Below are 19,053 nucleotides of genomic sequence, written 5' to 3'. Positions count from 1 at the left end.
CTTCGGAGCCCATCAGGCCCCTGGCTGCTGGTGATGGGAATGTTCCTTTGAGGGGAAGCTAGGTCCCTTTGAAACTGCCAGTCTACACTAGAGGGGCAAAAGGCGACCTGCTTTCAAAGCGGCTCCTCTGGCCCTTAATTACCCTCTGTCACCCATAGGTGGAATTTCCACTCAGTTAGCTGAAGAAAGGCACCCACGCCGCTGGCTGCCACATGCCAGTGAGGACTGGGCTTCCCTGGCGCCTCTGCAGCTGCTAGAGCCTCAGTGGCAGCCGGCTCGGTTTCTGATTTTAATGATTTCCTGAATTCATTCCATTTCCTACCTCGGGGAAAGGAGGAGAGGTGATCCTCTTGGAAATTCACATAATTGCTTTTATTTGATTTTTATTAAAATGCATTCAGGAATAATGTGATTGCCCCCGTTATTCCGCCGTTCATCAATCCTGCTCAGGGAATCTGGTGAAAAAAAGCAATGGGTGCAGGAGCCTCCAGGGCGTGCAAGGTGTGATGAGGGCACCTCTTAGTGGCTTGGGGAGTCACAGTCCACCTCTGGCTCTTCCTTTACACACACACACACACACACACACACACACACACACACACACACACACACACACACGGCTCCTGCTGCATAATATATTCTACACATCCTCCAACCTCAGCCCACTCCTGCTCCCTCCCCGCCCACCTTGGAGACACAGGGACTCAGAGGTGAGGTCTATGGTGGGAGACCTGCTGCCTTCCCTTGCCCATGCCCCAGTTCTCTGCACTTTGACCTGTTTCCAGCATAACCTTTAGCTTTGGGCTCTTAGCGTACAGGGTTAAGAAACCAGTGTCTTTGCCGGGCATTGGTAGCACACACACCTTTAATCCCAGCACTTGGGAGGCAGAGGCAGGAGGATCTCTGTGAGTTCAAGGCCAGCCTGGTCTACAAAATGAGTTCCAAGACAGCCAGAGCTGTTACACAAAAAAACCCTGTCTTGAAAACTAAAAAAAAAAAAAAAAAAAAAAAAAAAAGAAAGAAAGAAAGAAAAGAAAAGAAACCAGTATAACCAGTATTTCCCTCAGACCAAGTACAGTCCTTATCTACTTGGCACAGTTAGAATATGGGCAGATTGCTTTGCCTTTCCCAGCCTCTGTTTGCTGATGAGGCTAGTGGAATACAGCCCAGTGCTGTGGTGGTGCCCTCCTGTCATCCCAGCACTAGGAAGCCTGAGGCAGGAGGAGCTCCAGTTCAGTGCCTGCCACAAAGACCGGTTAATGGGAACATGAAGACTTGCCTTAGCATAGAGACAAAACGGATTGAGCAGGTAGCAAGTGCCATGGTGTGGACTACCACGGATGCCCACCAAGGTGGATTGGTACCACGTGGCCTTGCCTCACAGGAGTGGATGGGTTCCATTCACCCAACCTTGGCTGTTTGCTAAAGGTGGTCTGCTCCTGCTGGGGGAAGCTGTGCAGAAAATCAGGGAGCGTGAGGGTAGACACTCACTTTCAGAGCTCCTTTTGTGGGTCAGGGGGTGGGGGGCTTATTTCTGCAAAAAGCCTGTCTTCACTTGAAAAAAGTGCAATGACGTTCACGTAGCTTACTGAGTTTTCACTGTTTCTGTTGATCTTGGTGCAAGTCATTTGGCAATGGCCACAGCTAGGGAATTTAGAGAATGGAGAGAGTGGATTTTGAATTTATGTTATTGGGAACTCTGGTGCTTACCACCAGCTAAGCATTTGATGTGGTATCTGAGGCTCACTCTGCACCATTCCTGCCACTGGGATGTTGTTACTATTGTTCTCTGTGGACCAGACTACATGCCTCCCAGATCCTTGAGAGCACTCCCACTGAATCATGGGCTCCTGCCCCAGAGCCTGCATGGCCCTCTGACCATATGCTTTACAGTCCCAGGAGAGGTCCGCTGCTCTCTCCAATCAAGACAGCAGTCTGTCCAGGAGGGGAGGTCCTGTCCTTTCATGGGGAGGGTCAGGCAGTGGGCTGGGAAGGACCTTTAGAGTCTCAGTAAAAGAAATCAAGGCCAGAGTTTGAGAAAGCCACTACCAGTCATAGCGGCCTCCGCCTGGGTTTGTCCTGGGATGGCGAGTGTTCATTTCTTAGCTGGGCTGGTTTTGGCTTAAGCCACTGTGCTGGGAACTGCATAGCAAGGAATTGTCCCCCCTGCTCAACTGCACCCCTTCAAAATTCTGATACTATAGATGGCCCATGTACACCTCTGGAGGATAGGTAACCCAGAGGGACAGCAACAGTCCCCAAGGCCATGAAAAGGTCAGCTGAGGAGCTGAACAAAGAACACTAGCCACCACAGTCTCTGGTTGGTCCCGTGCCTATTCCCATCTCTCCTCTCGGAGTGGCCCAGCCTAGGAGCAGGAGCAAACCCAGACCCTGTAGATGACAACACTGACTGAAATTGGGAGGCTTGTCCAACCTCAGTTTCCCTTCGATAACCTGGAGGCCAAGCCCAGGCAGGGCAGGCACCCCAGAAACCAGTTCTGGGCCAGGGATTCTTTAGAGCCTGGGACCTGGGACTTGGATGTGCTGCTCGATGGGTAGCACCTGACCAGCAGTTATCCCAGAAGCCCAGAGGTCAGTGGACTGAGTTGTCATTGTGCCCTTGGCCTCCAAGCCTTGCTCCTGCACCTCAGCCTGTGCATGCTGCACCTTAGCCTTCTGGCTACACCCCAGCCTTGTTCAGCATGCGGCTTCTTTATCAGATCTCCGTTTTCGTTTCTCTCTGTGGCAGCCTCAGCCTGGCCCCCGCCCCCACCCCATGGCCCTTTCCTCTCTGAAGTGATGTGCCTTTTCCTGCCACCCCCGTGTGCAGCGCACAGGAGATGTTTGCTCCTTGTTGCTTTCAGAATGCTTCCTTTTGGTGGTGGAGGTGGCCTACTGACTGGGCTCCAGAGCCCTGCTGTGTGATGGTGACCTGTGAGGGGCGGCTGAGCCGAATGGAATTTGGGGCGACTGTGGGCTGTATCCACAACCTCGAGGCCTCTGGAGCCCATGGACTGGTGCAGGTTCTGGAGTACTACAATCAATTCATGCTCCTAAGGAAGCTTGTTGGTCAGAGGTTGCCAGTTTGTTCCCGCTGCAGGGAGCTGAGCCAGAAGGCAGCGGAGGTCCAAGCTGCTGAACCTCTGGTCTAGTCCCTACCCAGAGTAGAGGGCTATGGTAACCTTCCCACCCTAACTCGCCCTTCTTTACCTGTCCCCGAAGCACAGGGACGACAATAGAATTAAGCAACGCAGCTTCCCAAAGCTCCTGTGTCAAGCTCTCAGGCGCCAGTGAACTTTAGGAGCTGAATTAGAATTTCATGTCCACCTTCTGGGTGGCCTTAAGCCAAGTGGCCCGGCCTCCCTGAGTACCACAAGGCCTAGCTAGTAAATGAGAAACATGGACGAGACTCTAGCAGCCAGTAGACTTTGGAGCGAGGATGCAGGAGGCTAGAGGCCTTGTGTGCTTAACAAGAGCCTGGGGAAGCTTTAGTGGTCAGCCAGGTAGGGGCAAACAGCAGAGGTGATTGACACAGGGAGCTCTGAAGGCCAGTGAGCATATGAGTCCTGTGATCTTGTTCCAGAAAGATCCTGGAGGCAGCGGGACGGAGGAGGACAGACGGACGGCCACCGATGGGATTTCAATTAGAAAAATTCAGTGACCCTCACCAAGAGCAAGAACCATAGATGTTCTCTGCTGCCCACCTGGGACAGAATTTCCAGACTTTGGCCTCCTCCAGCAGGCAGGTAAGAGATGGGAACTCTCCTTTCCTCCAGTCTGGGGCATCCCTGGCATTCCTGGAGAGTGTTGGCACAGCAGCCCCCCAGGACCTGAGCATCTACTTTTCATCAATAACGTGTTTTGAGCCCCTTCAGTGCCCCCCCACACCCCAGGCCTCATTCTCTGCAGCCCTTCTCCTGGAGCAGGACCTGGCAATGTGCTTCTAGACCCCTTTTGTGGTGATATTGTGTTCCCCAAAATATTGTGCACCCTAATAAACTTATCTGGGGTCAGAGAACAGAACAGCCACTAGATATAGAGGCCAGAAAATGGTGGCACATACGCCTTTAATCCTAGCATTCCAAAGGCAGAGATCCGTCTGGATCTCTGTGAGTTCAAAGCCACACTGGAAACAGCCAGGCATGGTGACTCATGCCTTTAATCCCAGGAAGTGATGGCAGAAAGGTATATAAGGCGTAAGGACCAGGAACTAGAGCTGGTTAAGCTTTCAGGCTTTCGAAAAGCAGTTCAGCTGAGATCCATTCTCATGAGGACTCAGAGGCTTCCAGTCTGAGGAAACAGGATCAGCTGAGGAATTGTCGAGGTGAGGAAGCTGTGGCTTGTTCTGTTTCTCTGATTATTCAGCGTTCACCCCAATACCTGGCTCTGGGTTTGATTTTATTAATAAGGCCATTTAAGATTCATGCTACACCCTTTTGCCTTCACACTGGGCTAGGACCTCAGGCAGGGCGGTTATCTCCAGTATTCTTGCAGATAAACGGACCTCCATGGCCTGGGGGGGCTCTGGACATGACCCTTCCATTAGAGTTGCTAAGGAGGCAGAAATAAAACCACTATGTCCCCTGGTTTTCCATCTTGGTAGGAGGAGGGTATGTGACTGGGACTACCTTTTCTTTAGCAAGCTTTGATTTTTTTTTTTTAAATTATTGCATTTATGTATTTATTTGATTTTTATGGGAGGAGCAGCATGTGCCACTGCCCAGTGTAGAGGCCACAGGACAAGCCGCAGGAGTCCCTTCGCAGTGTGAGTCCCTAGGATTGAACTCAGCTCATCAAGTTTGGCAGCAAGCATCTTTATACACTGAACTACCTTGCAGCCCCACTCAGCAAGCTTCTTCTTTAGACAAAGGCGGCTTTGTCTTTCACAGTCCACTGGGGCCATTGCACCCATTTCCCAGATAGACAAACCAGGGCCTAGGGCAGGAACTCAGTCTTCCTTCATGGTTTCTGATCTGCACAGGAGGAAGGAAGTTGTTCTTTTCTATCCCTGGGTCCGCTTTTGCAGCACTTGGGTTGCCCCCGCCCCGGCCCCCCATGCTGCTCAGGTCTCATAATAAAAATGCTTTTTCAATGTGTTCTAATTTTAACTGTCATTAGGACCTGCATCCCCTACAAGGCTGGCAGTCACACACCCACAGCACGATCCAGCTTCTTTTTCTCTCTTGGCAATAGAACTTCTGTGGAACAGGAACGAGTACAAATGCCTTGAGCACCCTGCATTGCTGTGCATGCTTCTCTATGATTCTTCTGCTCTCTAGAACTCTCCATCATCTCTTGGAGGGTCTGCTGTGGTGGTATTGTGTTCCCCAAAATATTGTGTACTCTAATAAACTTATCTGGGGTCAGAGAACAGAAAAGCCACTAGATACTTAGGATAGGCAGTGGTAGCACACGCCTTTAATCCTAGCATTCTAGAGGCAGAAATCCATCTGTTCAAGATTACAGCCAAGCATGGTGACTCACGCCTTTAATCCCAGGGAGTGATGACTGAAAGCAGAAAGGTATATAAGGTGTGAAGACCAGAAACTTGAAGCATTTGGCTGGTTAAGCATTTGGCTGGTTAAGCTTTCAGGCTTTTGAGCAGCAGTTCAGCTGAGATTCATTCTGGATGAGGACTTAGAGGCATCCAGTCTGAGGAAACAGGATCAGCTGAGGAAGTGGCAAGGTGAGGTGGCTGTGGCTTATTCTGCTTCTCTGATCTTCCAGAGTTCACCCCAATAACTGGCCTCAGGTTTGATTTTATTAATAAGAACTTTTAAGATTCCTGCTACAGTCTGCCTTGAGGGCTGGCCAGAGCCGAAGGATACAGATATCGGGCGATTAGATGCTTCTTGTGTGAGCCACCCCTGGGCAGCCCCATCCTGCATGGTTCTCTGTCCTCCAAGCAGCTCCACACATAACACAGAGTGGGATTTCACCAATCCACTTACTGCCCGCCTGCCCTGTGGGGGAAATGGGTCAGTGCAGGAGGCCACCTGCAGATAGGAACCAGGCTGAGTGTCATACTCACACTCAAAAAGCCTCAGACTTTGGATTTTCAGATTAGGGAGGCTCAGTTTGTATAGACTGTTTCCTGTAGAATGGGGTCCAAACTACCTCCCTCCATCCCTCTCTTCCTCCCTCCCTCCCTCCCTTCCTTCCTTCCTTCCTTCCATCTTCCTCCCCTCCTCTACCCTACTCTCCTTTCTTCCTCCCTCCCTTCCTCCCTCCCTCCCTCCTTCCCTTTCTTCCTTCTTTCCTTCCTTTCTCCCTCCTTCCCTCCCTCCATTCCTTCCTTCCATCTTCCTCCCCTCCTCTACCCTACTCTCCTTCCTCCCTCCCTCCCTTCCTCCTCTCTTCTTTTCCTTTCTTGGTGGAGCTTATGTAGCCCAGGCTGGCCTCAAACTCAAGCTCCTCCCCCTTAAGCCTCTTAGGTTCTGGGTTACAAGCCTGTGCCAGCACACCTCCAGGCTTTGTGTCTCTCTGCTTTGGGGCCTGAAGGCTATAGTGCAGAACAACCTCACACCTGCCAAGAACCAGAAGCTACCCCCCTCCCCTTCATCCCCAGGACTTGTCAAGTCCCAGAGAGCTCCTGAGGGCTGGGAGTGGGAGAGGCCCGCACAGGGCAGAAAACAGATGCCCGGCCCAGGCTTGCAATGTGATCTGGCCTTTCTCACGACTGTGAGGGTGGGTCTGGTGCTTGGCTCTGACCTTGACCCACTGAAGCAGGATGCCATAAGACGCCAGGGGCCACACTATCACAGGCCGTGGGTCCTCAGTGGTGGTTAGAACAGACTGGATGGCACAGACCCTGCCTATGCTTCCTGGGCCCCGGGAAGGGAGACCGAGGTGTGAGAGCTTGATAGTGATGGAGCCAGGGTGGCCAGAGTTGAGTCTCTTGGAAGGAAACTCAAGAGTGTGGTGTTTTATTTTATATCTTTTAGCTATTTTGAGACAGAGTCGTACTAAATAACTCTGGAACTCACTATGTAGACCAGGCTGGTCTCCCATTCACAGAGATCCTCCTGCCTCTGCTCCCGATTGCTGGGATTAAAGGCGTGCGCCACTCCACCAGGTTTGATGAGTATGATATTTTAAGTAGGGAATGTGGCTGATTGGTGGTGAAGTGCTCTTGGGCTCCCTAGCACTGTGGCAGTAAATAATGTGATGTTTCATGTACCTGCAAATTGTAGTCCAGCTCCATGCCCTTAGCTGTAGTACTCTAAGCCTTATGTGACAGATGGGAAAACTTAGCCAGTCCTGTCCCTGTCGTGAGCGATGGTGGGTGTCAGGCAGGGAGAATGAGATACCTCTGACCTTCACCTACAGTCTCCGTGTTCTTGGGCTGTCACGGGGCCTGTCACGGAGGTGTCCTGAGCGCCTGGGTTTCCTCCCATATGAAATGAGAAGCCTGATATTGGCTGGTTCTGACACTTAAGGAAACTGGTGCTTACTGGATAGATCTAGGGGGTCAGCCCCGGGCTAAATGCTTGGGGAAGCATTTTTCCTATGGATCCCTTATCCCAGAGTTGAGATTCGACTCAGAGCCAAGTGCAAAGTAAATGTTTTCTAGTTTGGTCCTTGATTCAATTTCTCTTTGTGGCTCTCTGGTCTGAAAGTCTAGGGGTGCAGTTACAGTGCCTCCCTGGAGGAGTTAGGTAGGAGAACAGGTGGAATCCCTGGCCTGTGAAAGGAGGGGTCAAGGTCGTGCTGTGCATGTACCTGATCTGTCTGGGTTCCCTGGGTACCAGCAGCAAGCGCTGGAGCTCAACTCAGCCAAGCCCAGACATCATTTGGGCTTGCCTGGTGCCCTAGGCCTCCTTCCACATCCTTGATCCATCTCACCCTGTACGGCTCCCTGCCTGTCTGCTTCATGATCGTACATCCTGAACAAGCTGCTGACCTCTGCACCCGGCATGTCCCGCCTGCTTGTTCTTATCTACCTCTGCAGGGCCAGCACACCTATCTCCTCTGCTGGATTTCCCAGGTGACCAGCTATTATCCCCTCCTGTAGGTGACCCTGTCATGACCCATCCAGGGTCATGCCCCCACAGAGCCCTGTGCCGACTCTTTTGACCTTGTATTTCCAGTGACTTTTTTTTCCAAGACCAGCCTAGGAGTAGGGCCATAGCCAGACTTTGGACCCACAGAGAAAGATCCCACCTGCTTGCTCGGCCGCCAAGTGATGCAATTTCACTTGAGAGTAGGTATGTAAATGTCTTGTTAGAACAGGGGACAAGGAGACTGATCTCGGGCAGGTGGCTCTGTTATAAGGCATGGAGCTCCCAGGGGCTTGGGAACTGCTGTTCTCTTGGGAAGTACTCAGAGGCCCTTGTGCCTGCTGTCTAGATAGGAACTTAACCATCCAGTCTGGAGTCTCCAACTCTATCAGTCCCCCCCTCCTCCAAGGTAGTGTGTGTGTGTGTGTGTGTGTGTGTGTGTGTGTGTGTGTGTATGTGTGTGTGTGTGTGTGTGTGTGTGTGTGTGTGTGTGTGTGTGTGCACTGGAAGGAGGAGGAGTCTCTGTTTCCATTTATGTCTAGGTAGCAGTCCTCATGCTTCAGATAAGCCCCAAGCAGGGTCACATGGAAACTGGGATTGGGGATTGGGGCAACCTGCTTCATCATCAGCCCTAGCACCAACCAGGTCAAAACTTGTTCATCTCCTCAGATTAGGTAAGACTGGGCACATTCAGGATCACGTGGCCCTAGACCCCTGGCTGCCTCTGACCTGACCTCCTCACACTTGGGTGTCACCCTTTGGGAGGGCCGGAGGGACAGGGTAGGGCCTTCCTTCCCAATCTACTTCTAGTGTTTGGAGAGTGACTTTTGGAGGCCCTGGTATGTATGATGTGGAGATAGGAAACGGGAACACTCTCTGGGCTTTCCTAAGCTGGGATGCAGGGTTCCTGTCCTGGCTGACTTGCTGTGTGATCCTGGTTATTGTCACTGGGCTTCGGTTTTCTTTACTAAAATGCAGCCGTTGTACAAAGTCTATGAATAATTAACATTTCTAAAGCCAGGTATGGGGCCTACCTGTAATCCCAGCACTTGGAGGGTTGAGGCAGGAGCATCAAAAATTCAAGGTCAAGACAGGCATGGTTGTGCACGCCCTTAATCTTCACACTCAGGAGGCAGAGGCAGGTGGATTTCTGTGAGTTTGAGGCCAGCCTGGGCCACAAAGTGAGTTCCAGCATGGTCTGGACTACATAGAGAGACCCTGTCTCAAAAAAAAAAAAAAAAAAAAAAAAAAAAAAAAGGCATTTCCTGATTGTCAGCTCATTTACTCCCTACCAACCTGGTGAGGAAGGCTTGTTTAAAAGAACTAGCAGTGCTGAAAGGCTAAACAATGAGGCTAAATAACCCTTTTCAGGTCTCACAGCCAACACGTGAAGACATGGGGTTACACAGCCCAACTTTCTGACTGACTGAATGCAGATGCACAGGGATGAGGGCTTGTAGAAGCGTAACCATGGCAACCACAATGCTTGTTTGTAGCTTGCCAAGGAACTTTCCAGTACTACCTCATCGACTCCCTATGACAAGCCCCCCGGGAGATCCACTGTACAAGGAGTAAACTGAGGCACATTGTGGAACTTGGACAGCATCACCCAGTTCTTACTCAAGGGTGGAGTCTAGGAAGTCTGACTTGAGGATTTACAAGGACATGGTAAACAAATCTCCCAGTGTGTAGGATATGGAATACACTGGGCACTCAATAAATAATCACTGAGATGCATAGAAAGAAAAAACCCACAAAGGAATTAGCCTCTGGGCCTGGGGACCCAGCTTTGTCTCCATGGCTGCCTCTGGTAAGGCCAGATGATGATATTAATGTCTTCTTCTCTGCCTTACAATATCGAGGCAGGGTCTCTCACTTGAACCCAGAGCTCATGATTTGGCTAATTTAGCTAGTCAGCTTGCCCCAATGAGCTCCTCTCTGCCTCTGCCTCCTGCGTGCTGAGGGTACAGGCGGGCTGCCATTCCCACTCAGCCTCTGTGTGGGTGTTAGGCATCTGAATCTGGTCCTCTTGCTTGCAGAGCAAGTGCTTTATCGACTAAACCATCTCCTGAGACCTTTTTTACTTCCTCATTTCACTGTTGACTAGTATTCTAGTCAGTGGGCATAGTATAGCCCGCCCCCCATTCACCAGTCAATATATGCATGACTTGTTTTTACTTTGGGGAATTTTTTTTTTAACAAAACACATGTGAGCACCAATGCATAATTGGGCCTACTGTAGATGAGTATGTTTTCATTTCTCTTGGATCAATAGAAGTGGATTTCTTGGGTGAAGGGTAAGAATATGTTTCACTTTGTAAGAAACTGGTGGGATATGGAGATATTCCCCTGTTGCTCAGGTCTCTGGGTTCAACCCCTAGTACAACATAAACTGGCCAGGGCAGCACTCAGGAGGTGGAAGCAGGAGGATCAGAAATTAAGGGTCATCCTCAGCTACCTGGCAAGTTTTAGGTCAGTCTGAACTATCTATGAAAAGGGGCAAAAAGGAGAAACAGGCAAATTCTATTTCATGTATTCACACCACTTCAGCTACCAACAACATATAAGGATATCGTTTACCCCATACCCCTTATTGATATTACCTGTCACTCCTCTGAGCTATTTTGGTCAGTACATGATGGTAACTTTTTGCTGTTGTGATTTTCAGTTCCATAATGACTAATGATGCTGAGGAGGTTGGACATCTGTCATGTGCATGCACCTTCTTTGATGAAGTATCCACTTGAATCTTAGGCCCACTTAGATTGGGTCACTGGTTTTGTCATTACCAAGTTGAAAGACTCTTCATGGAAATTCCTGATACAAGATCTTGGTCAGATTGATGCACCACAGGTATTTCCCCGTACCTGGGGTATATCTGGTCACTCTCCTAACAGAATCCTCTGAGAAGCAAAGCCTGTACAGTTAGTGCTTTCCACGTTGTATTTAAGAAAACCTCCCAGATTTTCTTCTAGATGGTTTATGATTTTAGCTCTTGAGGTTGAGCCATATGCTGATTGATTTTGACTCTGTCTTTGTGAATTGCCTGTGTGAAGTAGAGTCAAGGCTCACACAAACAGCCATGTGTCTTACTTACTGTATCTGGAGCTGTTTGGCTGTGGCTCTTGCTTTGCTCCTGTCATACCTTCTGTTTCTGGGAGGATTTGTTTTGTTTGTTTTTCAAGACAGAGTTTCTCTGTGTAGCCTTGGCTGTCCTGGAACTCACTCTGTAGACCAGACTGGCCTTGAACTCACAGAGATCCACTTACCTCTGCCTCTCAAGTGCTGGGATTAAAGGTATATGCCACCACCGCCTGGCTTGGGGGTTTTGTTGTTGTTGGTTTTTTTTTTTTTCTGTCCTTTGTGACTTTAAATTAGTACTTTATATGATTCTTTTTCTCTTCTTTCTTTTTTCTTCCCTCCCTCCCTCCTTCCCTCCCTCCTTTTTTTCCTTTCTTTTTTTGAGACAGGAAATCTCTTCTTTCTTAGTATATCAATTATACTTACTTTAAAGATAGTTGACCTAGAGTCCCTTTTCTTCTCCTCATGTATGGATTACTCTCCAATCCCATGCTCCTGGGATCCTAGGAAGGTCAGTGCCTACAAACCAGGCATGCAATATACATTTGTAACTATTATAACACTGTTTTCAAATAATGTTACATTGTGTCACCAGCTATAAGTATCCTGTAGTAACAAAGTATTCCTGGCTTTCCCCTTATCTCTCCTGTGAGGTCTTCATTTCAGCTCACAAATATGATCATTGAATACATTGTTGCTATGTTGTGAACAAATTGTCTGTTGTATCAATTGTGAATAAGAAAAGGTTTTTTTTTTAAATTTTTGTTTTGTTTGTATTTTTTATTTTTTCCAGACAGGGTTTCTCTGTGTACGGTGGCTGTCCTGGAACTCACGCTTTAGACCATGCTTTTGCTTGAAGAATATTTTCTTCTGATTACTGATTTAAAATCTTCCAAACAGGTTTTTACCTATAGAATAGAGTTTCACATTAAAACTTGTTTGCTTGCTTCCTCCCTCCATCCCCTCTCTCCTTTTTTCTTTCTTTTTTAACATTTCCCCCTTTTGTTAAGAATAGATTCTTCTCTCATAAAAATATCCCGATTACAGTGTCTGCTTGCTGTGTTCCTCCCAGTTCCTCCCACCTCCTCTCCACTCCGGATCCACTCCGTTTCTCTCATTAGAAAAGAACAGGCTTCTAAGAAATAACAACAAAACACAACAAAATAAAATATAGTAAGATAAACCAAAAACCATCACATCTAAGTTGGACAAGGCAACCCAACAGGAGGAAAGGAATCCAAGAGCAGGCACAAGAATCAGAGAGCCATTCGTTCACACACTCAGGAGCCCCATAGAAATACTCAACTGAAAGCTGTCATATATACACAGAGGAGCTGGTACAGATCCATGTCAGGCCTGTGCTTGCTGCTTCAGTCTCTGTGAGTTCATATGAGCTTGGCTCGGTTGATTTAAAGGGCCTTGTTCTCCTGGTGTCTCCATCCCATCTGGCTCCCACACTCCTTCAGCCTCTTCTTCTTTGGGGTTCCCCAAGCTCTGAGGGGATTTGATGGAGAGATCCCATTTAGACCTGGGTGTTTCCCCGGTCTCTCTCTCTGCTCTCTGACTGAGGGTCTCTGTATTTGTTCCCATCTGCTGCAGGAGGAAGCCCCGCTGATGATGACTGAATGAGGCACAGATCATATTTATCTTTCTATCCTTGAATACATTGTTGCTATTATTTTGGGCAAAGTGTTGTCTGTTGTATCAATTGTGAATAAGAAAAAGTTTCTTTTACCTCTTCTTATTCTTTCTTTGTTACTTTCCCTTTCTTTATGTAGCTTGGAGGCTTTGACTTGAATAGTTTTCCTTGAAAAGAACTTCCTTTTGCATATGTGTGTGGTGAGTGTATGTGTGTGATGCATGTGCATGTGTGTGCAGTTGCACACATCCATGCGCTGGCATACAGAGGCCAGAACAGGAAGCCAAGTGTCTTTCTCTGACCATCTCCACTTTATTGGCTTGAGGCAGGGCCGCTCACTGAACCGGAAACTTGTTGTTTTGGTAAGGTTGGCCGGCAGGCCAGCGAGCTCTGTGTCTTTGGTATCCTATACCTGACTTACAGGTATGTGCAGCCATGGCCAGATTTTTATGAGAGTGCTGGTAATTTGAACTCAGGTCCTCAGGCTATCTCCTCAACCTCTAAAGAACTTCGTTTTACATATCTTACAAGGCAGGTCTAGTGTACAGATTTTCTCAGTTTTTGTTTATCTGAGAAAGTCTTGTCATTTCATTCACGTCTGAAGGCTAACTTGGCAGGAAACAGAATTTGTAGTTGACATTTTTTTCTCTCTCTCTTAACTCTTTAAATATTTCATCTTACTCTTTTTTTTCCCCCCAGAAATGGTGTCTGGGAAGCATGATTCAATCCTTATCCTTGTTCCTATACATCAGAGTTTTCTTCCTTTCTTCTTTCTTCTCATTTCAGGATTTTTTCTTCATCATTGGTTTTCTGCTATTGAGAGGAGAGAGGGAGGGAGGGAGGGGGGGGGAGAGAGAGAGAGAGAGAGAGAGAGAGAGAGAGAGAGAGAGAGAGAATATTCATTCTAGTCACTGTTCTTTCAGCCCCCTGGGTCTACGTGTAGTGTCTGACATTAATTCTGGGACACTCTCAGTCATTAATGGTTCAAATATTTTTTCTGCTCCTTCCTGTTACACGTGTAGCACATGGTCTGAAGCCCTACAGTCTGGATATCCTGCTCCAGTTCTTCCCATCTATGTCCTCTTTGCAGTCAGTCCCATTTTGGAAGTTTGTAGAGTTATGTCCTCGAGCTCAGAGACTCTTTCCTCTACTGTGGCCCGTCTCCTAATGAGCCTTTGGAGGCCATGGGATGATGTTGACTGCCATGTTCTATCATCTTCCACCTCACTGCCTTGAGACAAGGTCTCTAATTGAACCTGTAGATAGGCTGGTGGCTAGCAAGCCCCGGTGTCTCTATCCCCACAACACCGATGTTACAAGCATGTAAGTGGCTATGGTAGGTTTTTACATGAGTGTTAGGGATTTGAACTCAGATCCTCAGGTCTGCACAGCAAGAGCTCTTACCCACTGAGCCATGAGACAACTCAGCTTCCACCTGACTCTTGGGGCTCCAGTCTTGGGAAACTGGAAAAGTCTGCTTTCCATCACTTCTAGGTTGCCTTTTCTCAAATGTCACAGAACCTACCAGCACACAGTCTTTGTGTCTGGCTTCTTTCCCTTAGCGTATTGCTGGTGAGCGTCTCCATGCCTCTGTGTGTTTCAATAGCTTGGTCTTTTTCACATCTAGGTAATTCTGTTATCCATTCATTTGTCATTTGTGTGTCTGTTCAGGGCTGGCACATGGTGAGCCAGTAGATGGACATTCAATGGCTGAGTTGAGAAATGATGGCTGAAGGTAGACACATTTCTTTATAAATGGTCAGAACCAGGCTTTGATGTGAATCAGAAGGGGCAAGATGATGGCACTGGCCATTAGTTATTTCAGAGTATTCTTTTTTTTTTTTTTTTTTTTTTTTTTGGTTTTTCGAGACAGGGTTTCTCTGTGTAGCTTTGCGCCTTTCCTGGAACTCGCTTTGGAGACCAGGCTGGCCTCGAACTCACAGAGATCCGCCTGGCTCTGCCTCCCGAGTGCTGGGATTAAAGGCGTGCGCCACCACCGCCCGGCCCAATTTCAGAGTATTCTTATTCTGTGCCCACTCTTGTGCTGGCTTGGGACAGGTAGTTCCTGCCCACCCACCCTGAGCTGCCTGTTTTGCTGAGGAACAAACTACTCTCCAAAGACCATTCAGGCAGATAAGTGGGTCAGGAAGGAAGAGAAGGGAAGACTGTGGGTGGGAGACAGAAGAAAGGTGAGGGAGGGTACAGTGGGGTAACCAGCAGGACAGTCCCTCAGCAAGAGGTACAGGCTCAGACAGGCTTCCTAGAGAAGCCAAGGCCTGCCATCGGGGTATCTATTGGCCCCTGGAGGGAAGGGGGTCCCTGCAGGAGGAGCAGTCACGTGAAAACTCATGGGCGGAGCAGGCAGCAGGCAGGGCGGGCAAGGCCAGCTTGAGTATCAGGAACAGTCAGAGATGAGACCAGGGGAAGTCCTGGGGCAGGTGTGGAGAGCCAGTAATTCCCATCAAGTGTGACTTTTATTAGGAAGACATTGGGGACCGTTGAAGGTATGTAAGCTGCAAAGGAACATAATTAAGGCCTGCTCGGTGGAGAAGGGACTAAACGCATGAGTAGAGGCTGGGCTGTGGAGAGATCCAAGCAGCCTAGGTTTGGAGAGAACAGTTTCAATTAGATGATCAAAGCCAGTTGAGAGGCTGCCCTACCAAGACCAGGGACTAAAATGTTCTCTGTCTGTCTGTCTCCGTGTGTCTGTGTGTCTCTGTGTCTGTGTCTCAGTGTATGCATGGATGTGAGAGCATGTGCCTGTGGAGGTCAGAGGATAACCTTGTGTGCCACTGTCGTTTTCAGGAATGCTGATGTCCACATCCTTTGAGACAGGGCCTCTCTTTGATCTGGAGCTCACCAATCGGGCTAGGCTAGCTGATCCATGAGTCCCAGGGATCTCTCTGTCTTTGTCCCCCTGGTTCTGGGATTACACATATGTGCCACCATGCCAGGCATTAAAGAATAAAAAGATTTTGACATGTTTGAGTGTTTTGTTTCCAGGTATGTATGTGCACATATGAGTATTAGGTGGCCACAGAGTCCAGAAGAGGATGTCAGATCCCCTGAAACCAGAGTTATGGGCAATTGTGAGCCATCATGTAGGTGCTGGGAACTGAACTCATGTCCTCTGAAAGAGCAGTAAGTGCTCTTAACTACAGAGTCATCTCTTCAGTCCCCAGTGTCTGGCATTTATACATGGGTTCTGGGGATCAAACTCAGGTCCTCATGCTAGAAAGGTAAGCACTTTACCCATTGAGAGAGGCATCTTCCTAGCCTCTGAGACTGACCTTATGGGAGGTGGAAACAGGGCACCAGTCTTGGGACTCAGCAATAGAATAGATGGGAGTTCCAGTCTTGGGAGGAAGAGCAAGTAAGGAGGATGGGGTGGGGTGGAGACAATAAGCAAAGGGGGAAGCTAGGAGGGTCGTGTGTCTGCAAGACCTTCAAAAGGAAGGTCCAGGAGACAGCTGGACATTTGGGTCCAGGAAGGAAATCAGGCTAGGCCTGCAGACCTGGGGGGGCATTGGAATGCAAGGCACCTCAAGATCCAGTCTCGGAAGTCCTGCATTACCCTTGCTGACCTAGTCTACGTCAAAGCAAGGTGAAGGCAACGCCAATCAAAGGATGCAAGAATTGACTCCGTGTTCTCTTTGGCAGCACATATACTGAAATTGGAACAACACAGAGAAGATTAGCACGGTCCCTGCGCAAGGATGCCATGCAAATTCGTGAAGCGGTCCATATTAAAAAAAAAAAAAAAGAATTGACTCCGCCTCTTGGTTTGAGGAACTGTCAAGTGTTAGGGAGATCTTTCAGGCAATGCAGGAGAGAGTGAGCTAACATGAGAAGAACAGAAGAACAGATGGGCCCAACAAGGCAGTAGCAGGTGCAGGGCTCATGGTGCAGGGCTCAGGGCACATGGGTGAGGCTTGACTTTAGGGAGAGAAGGCTGTGAGAGAACATTACAGAAGGGAAGGGCCAGCTCTCATTTATGAAGAAGATCTGAGCAGCTCAACCAGCCACGAGGTTCCCAGTGTCATAAAGCACTCTCAACCTGTCCCTGTCCTCATAGGGCAGGTAGTGGAAAGCACACTTTACTGAGGGCTTATATGTGACCTTAATCAGTTCTGATGGCCCTGTGAGGGCTGTCCATTGTGAAGTTTGCTCTACAGGTGAAGGCATGGAGGATCAGGGAGTCTCTTCCCAACCTCCTGTGAGAATGACTGTGCTTATTGTCTGCACATAAAAAGATGTTTGCTCTTTTCTTTCCAAGGAGCAAGAAGATGTCCCTATAACTCTTTGGTTGGAGGAGAGGCCTCATAGTGGAGGAGAATTTTATTGAACCCTCAGAAAGGGGGTTAGGATGTGGGAGCATCTTGGCCAGTGATAAGATGGAGCTGGGGACTATAGGTTCAAGTTCCTTAGAAGTAGAGACGGGGACTACAGAGAGATGGCTACCTGAAAAAGCCATGGGCTGGTGGCCACCATCCTCTCCATTCCATATCACCATACACAGTGATAAGAATAAAAATAATTTATGTCATGTGACTGCTTTTTAACTAGCTGCTTTCAAGACTTAAGACCGGGATTATAAAAGGCATGCATTTATAAATTATTAGTCCCGTGCTCATAAGCACATAGACTTTGGTAGCACTTTAAATTAATTTATCGTCATTCATTGCAGCTGTCTGTGATGTAAACCTTCAGCTATAAATTTGTACCATAGTCTGACACACCATTAACTAAGGTGCTGCCCGAGCCAGAGCACATAGTAAAACATCCCAATACAGTCTCTGTAGGGATGGATGTCTCCTTCTCCTCCTTCTCCCTTCTGCTCTCCCCTCCCCTCCCCTCCATTCTTCTCTCTCCTCTTCTCTTCCAATGACAGGCAGTGTGGAGAGAAGGCAGATGCTTGGGAGTTGTGCTCACAAAAGAGTAAGTGTGGGCTGGGCGATGGCTCAGTGTGAGTTCGGATCCCCAACACCCACACAGAAAGCCAGTCATGGCACCTGTAATCCCAGTGCTGGGAGGGGTAGGGGAATCTAAGAGCTCCCTGACTACCAATCTAGACAATGGGTGAGCCCCAGGTTCAGCAAAGAGACCCTATTTCAAAAAACACAAAGGGAAGTGAGGCAGGAAGTCACCTGATGTCAACCTCTAGCACACATACACAGAGATGCACATGCCTGCATATGTAGATGCATACACATGTATCCACACACACACAGAGGTGCATGACGTGCCTGCATATGTAGGTACATACACACATATCACACACACATAGAGGTGCATGTGCCTGCACATATAGATGCATACACCTCTCTCTCTCTCTCCCTCTCTCTCTCTCTCTCTCTCTCTCTCTCTCTCTCTCTCTCTCTCTCTCTCACACACACACACACACACACACACACACACACACACACACACACACACTGAGAGCAAGACACACTGTGGCCTGTGGCCCTCCACAGAACTCAGGGGCTTCTAGAAAGGGAGCTTTACTGGCTCAGAGGCGCTGGCTTTGGTAGCTATACCATTTGGGAGTGGGGCATGCTGAAGTGGGATGCAGGGGATGCTATGCTGAGGTTAGGCTAGGATGGTGGGAAGGTTCTAGAGTGCTGCTGGGTGGGTGTAGAGGTAGCCCCTTGCCCCAGAGGCCAGCCATCAGAGCTCTGCAAGGGGGTGGAGCCGGACTAGAGGAGTGTACACATCCTTGGAGGCATCAGAGCATGTGTTCTGGGAGCATGGGTGCACGTTCCTGCCCTGACCTGCAGAGGACAGTGTATGTTCCATTTCAACCTGACACAGGGGTGGGCACCGTCTTTTCCAACTCAGCCTTCTGTCTCAGCCCTGGGAGCCCTAACCACTCAATGTCTGGTTCTGGAAGGAGGCTATGGATATCTGGATGGCCTCTCCTGATGTATCTGGTGTTTTTCTTGTACTCTTGTGGGCAGGGGTCTTTATCAAAACTTATTCATCCACCTGCCTTGTTCTTCCACAGCTTCCAGATGAAAAGCCTAGAGTGGATGACATCAGGAGTGGTCCCCAAGGATGTGCATAGGGAGTGTGATAGTTGCTCTAACAGCTTAGGCAGACAACAGAAAATAAACGAAGGGCCCTTCCTAGCAGGGTTCTTCCTGGACACACTGTGAGCCTTCATTTTCCTATACTCATCCATGCAGACATCAGCTGGGATCCTGGGCCCCAGAATGCTGCAGATCTGTCTGTACACCCTCATTATTCTCTTAGACTAGGCCTTTGGGTTTGATGTTGCTGTCTCCTCATCTGCTTGCTGGTCTAGAAGGGTCATGGTCATTGGAGGTCATAGAG

General features: G+C 48.7%; 1 long non-coding RNA gene and 1 other non-coding gene across 5 annotated transcripts in view; both read left to right on the top strand.

Moving 5' to 3' along the window:
• LOC128107578 (uncharacterized) overlaps positions 1 to 19,053 on the top strand; it is a 94,426-nt gene that overhangs the window by 13,519 nt on the left and 61,854 nt on the right. For all 4 annotated transcript variants that reach the window (XR_008217139.1, XR_008217137.1, XR_008217138.1 and 1 more), the window contains exon 2: positions 3,584 to 3,746. This is a non-coding gene — a long non-coding RNA (uncharacterized LOC128107578). The remainder of the gene's footprint in view (positions 1 to 3,583; positions 3,747 to 19,053) is intronic.
• On the top strand, positions 16,365 to 16,471 carry LOC128108132 (U6 spliceosomal RNA). Its single transcript, XR_008217340.1, has one exon. It is a non-coding gene; the product is annotated as a U6 spliceosomal RNA (small nuclear RNA).

This window comes from Peromyscus californicus, unplaced genomic scaffold, assembly GCF_007827085.1.
Source record: "Peromyscus californicus insignis strain IS unplaced genomic scaffold, ASM782708v3 Scaffold_12__1_contigs__length_115047231, whole genome shotgun sequence".
Lineage (NCBI taxonomy): Eukaryota > Metazoa > Chordata > Mammalia > Rodentia > Cricetidae > Peromyscus > Peromyscus californicus.
This window is presented reverse-complemented; position numbering and strand designations above follow the sequence as displayed.